This window comes from Coenobita brevimanus, chromosome 96 (assembly GCF_032717465.1).
Source record: "Coenobita brevimanus isolate Jiangsu-jjx chromosome 96, ASM3271746v2, whole genome shotgun sequence".
In the NCBI taxonomy this organism is placed as follows: Eukaryota; Metazoa; Arthropoda; class Malacostraca; order Decapoda; family Coenobitidae; genus Coenobita; species Coenobita brevimanus.
Genome location: NC_137049.1, coordinates 1035406 through 1040134, shown reverse-complemented (window position 1 = coordinate 1040134; position 4729 = coordinate 1035406).

The window sequence follows — 4729 nt, the reverse complement described above, 5'->3', positions numbered from 1 at the left end:
GGTGAAAGACTGACGAAGAGAGTGTATGTGAGTGAGGTGGAGGGGGGAAGAGGGAGGGGGAGGCCGAGGATGAGATGGAGAGGTATATGAGAGAGGGGTGTGTGAGCTGGGAGCAGGGCAGTGAAATGGCAGGGGACAGGGCGAATTGGAGGCGATTTGTTTGTGGCCACCCCAAACGGAATTGAGGCGTCTGGCAATAGATAGATAGATAGATTTTATTCTTTATTTTCTTCCTCTGTCTTGTGTACTGTTATTATTGAATTGTTCATATCAACTGCCTCCCTCCATCTGGCCTGTCACTCAGTGTAGAGTCATCCGTAAACTGAAGGATGAGGAAAGAATGAGGGAAAGAAAGACAGAGAAGGAAGGAAGGAAGGAAAGGGTAGGCAACTGAGAGCAGCACTACATTGAGTGAGTGGATGGTGAGTGCCCCCACAGTGCAGAAAAATGCCATGTATTAAAATCTGGCAAGAGTGTCAGGAGGCCTGCCTGGCACTACAAAGTATCTGACAAGAAGAATGATTTTTTCATTCATTCATTCATCACTGAACTCAATGTTTCCCCATAAACAGCGTAGGAGCCCGGGGCTAGGCAGTTGGTGCTGACATATAAGATGAGAGTGACCAGCCTCACTCATCCCTGAGTGGCATTACATGAGCAATAAACCCCAACCACCCCTTGGATATAAACCTTCACCGGCTCAATCCAATTGGAGCACCTTAATTACCCACTAAACCACCAGGCGCCATAATTTGGGTATATGGTTACCACCTAGCATAGTAAATGGTTTCCTGGTGTACAGGAAACCATTTGGCTTGTCACTCAGTGTAGAGTCACCCACAGGCTGAAGGAAGAGGAAAGAATGAAGGAAAGAAAGACAGAAGAGGAAAACAGGAGTTAAGAGAGGAAAGGGCAGCCAACCATGAGTGGCACTACATCGAGTGAGTGTCCCCACCTACCAACAGACTATCACCAGAAGACCATATAAATGAAAAAGTAAGGAACTTGTATAACTTCTTAGCGATTATGAGTGTTGCCTTGACATACATGATGGGGGCAGTGGTAATGAAGATAATGACATCATTCTTATGGCCAACACTTGAATATACAGCAGTAGTACGGCACCCATACATAAAAAAGCGTACTGAGAAGGTTGAGAAGGTACAAAAAGCAGCCACAAGATGGGTACCAAGCCTGAGAGATCTTAGCTACAAAGAAAGACTTGATACGCTACAGTTACCAACATCAGAAGAGAGAGGAAGAAGAGGTGATGTGATCATGACATATAAATGTACCAAAGGGAAAGAAAACTTTGACATTAATAAATATCTATCTATCTATTGCCAGATGCCTTAATCCTGTAAGGGGTGGCCACAAACAAATCACCTCCGTGTCGCCCTGTCCCCCGCCATTTCACCACCCTGCTCCCAGTTCACACACCCCTCTCTCATATAACTCTCCACGCTATCCCTCCATCTCATCCTTGGCCTCCCCCTCCCTTCCCCCTCTACACCTCACTCACATACAGTCTCCTTGTCAGTCTCTCACTCTCCATCCTCTCCACAGGGCCAAACTTAATGGATATAAGGTACCTAATGAATATATGGCACCTACACAACCACCTTCAAGAGGACACAGCAAGAAATTATCTATCTATCTATCTATATACCTAGGCTGCTTCCCCCAAGGAAAGGGAGGTAGCCGAGACAGGACGACTCACTCTCCATTTACTCATCCATTCAAACACATTCATTCGCATCTTAGCCCCAAAGGGGAGAACGGACAGATCCTCACCGCATCACACCGCACAAGGGTCAACTGCGCAATGCAAGCAGTGACATCCACAGCAGGGCCCGACAGCAGAACTGGTTTACCCCTGCCACATCATAACAGACCCATCCCCTTACCCGCACCTGACCTGACTAGCTGATCAGACCAAATGCGGGAGAATATCCCCTCAGGGCTGCGTCATCACTTATTCATTCACAATTTCTCTCCATTTATTTCTGTCACGCACAGCCACTCTTCCTTGCTCAACAGACATCCCTCTCGCATCCAGCGCTCTCTTCACACTGTCCATCCATCCTATTCGTGGTCTTCCTCTCAGTCTTACACCTCTCACATCAGATCTAGTTATCTTTTTCACCAATCGCTCATTATCCATTCTCTCCATATGCCCAAACCATTGCAACACCCTCTGCTCAACTCTACCAGCCATCTCCCGAATAACTCCAGTTCTCCTTCGCACTTCATCATTTCGCACTCGATCCATACGCGTCCTCCACACATACTCCTCAGACATCTCATCTCCATTACATTCAAACTTTTCCTCTCTGCTACACCCATATTCCATGTTTCAGCCCCATATAACGCAGTCGGTACCACAACACCCTCATACAGCCTTCTCTTTACATCCATTCTAAGCGAACGACATTTAAACACTTTTTCATTCCTCCCAGCACCTTTCCTACTTCATTAATTCTAAACTTCACTTCTGCATCTATTCTTCCATCCACAGCAACATGTGACCCTAGATATTTAAAACAATCTACCTCCTCAAGCAACTCACCATTCAAAACTATATTCATCCCCCTACCATCTATCAACCTAGTACACTTCATCACTTTACTCTTATTCTCATTTACTTTCAATTTCCTCCTTTCACACACCCTTCCAAACTCCTCTACCAACTGTCTCAATTTCTCCTCTGAATCAGTCACCAATGCAGTATCATCTGCAAACAGCAGTTGCTTCAGATTCCACTCTCCTCCATCAACATTTACCAGACTCAGACCACCTAAAACTCTTGCATTCACCTCCCTTACAACACCATCCATGTAAATATTAAACAACCAAGGCGACATCACACATCCCTGTCGCAGCCCCACTCTCACGGGAAACCAATCACTCACAGCATTTCCCACTCTTACACACGCTCTACTATTTACATAAAAACTTTTCACCCCTTTTAGTAACCTACCATCAAGTCCATACAATCTTAAAACAGTCCACAAAGCCTCCCTATCAATTCTATCATACGCTTTCTCTAAATCCATAAATGCCCAAAACACATCCTTGCCTTTCGCTAAATACTTTTCACACACTTGTCTCACAGCAAACACCTGATCAACGCATCCCCTCCCTCTCCTAAAGCCACACTGCTCATCACTAATCACTCCCTCTGTACCCTCTCTAACTCTCATAATTAACACTCTACCATACACTTTACCTACAACACTCAACAGACTTATACCCCTAAAGCTAGTACATTCATACTTATCACCCTTGCCTTTATACAACGGGACCACACAAGCACTTGCCCAGTCAATTGGCACAATACCTTTCTCAAAAGCACACATTCAATAATCTTACTAACCAGTCAACAATAGTCACTCCACCACCCTTCAGGCATTCCACAGCACACCCATCCATACCTGCAGCTTTCCCTGTTTTCATCTCCTTTACTGCCTTCTCCACTTCCTCCTTCGTGATCAAAGAATCATTCAACTCTCCCAACACATTTATTCCTTGCACCCTTCTATCTGCCACAATCTCAGCCACGTTTTCCTCCTCTACATTTAACAATCTTTCAAAATACTCTGCCCATCTCTTCCTTACTGCATCCATCTCAATTAACATCCTTCCATCCTCTGCTTTTACTCGTTCTTCCTTCCCAGACTCTCCCTTTCGCACCCTTTTCACCTCCTTCCAAAACATTTTCTTATTCTGTTGAAAATTCTCTGTCAGCCGCCTACCCCACCTCTCATCTGCTGCCACTTTAGCATCACGCACAGCCCTTCTCGCTCTATTCCTCTTTTCCTTATACCTTTCATATGACATCTCATCCTTCCTCTGCAGCCACACTTCATATGCACGTCTCTTCTCAGCCACAGCCATACTTCCTCGCACCACCATTCACTTCCTTTTCTTACACCACCACCCACACGTCTCACACCACACACCTCTTCTGCATGCTCCACCACAGCACTCTTAAACAACTGCCATTCCTCCTCCACGCTGCCATTTTCCCGATCTTTCACTGCGTTCCACTCATCTTTCAATTTCTCCTGATACTCTATCTTTTTCTCTCTTTTATCCAACTCACTCACTTTCAAAACCTCCCTGCCACACCTAACCCTCCTAGCTCTCACCCATCTCTTACCTACTCTTAACTTTCCCTCCACCAGGTAGTGGTCAGACATACCTCCACCCTCCCCTCTCAGAACTCTCACATCCAACAATCTTCCTATTACATTCCTAGACACAACCACATAGTCCATCAAGGCTCTATCAACAACCCTTCCACCCTCCTGTCTCACCTATGTATACTTATAAATATCTTTCTTCTCAAACAGCGTATTCCCAATCACCATCTCTCGCTCAACACCCATCGCTATCATTCGTTCCCCATTTTCATTTCTTCCAGGCACACCATGCATACCAACTACGCCTGCAACTGCTACATTTCCCACTCTAGCATTCAGATCTCCCATCATTACCACATTCACATTCGCTCCAAAACTCTGCAGACACTCATCAACATCATTCCAGAAAGACTCCCTCTCTTGTTCATCCCTTTCACTACCAGGCCCATATGCACTCACAAACACCCACAACTCACGTTCAAATTTCGCTTTCACCCACATCAGTCTCGATGACACCTCCTTCCATTCAATCACACACTGCTGCACTTCCGGACTCACTAACAAGGCCACACCTTCTCTTGCCC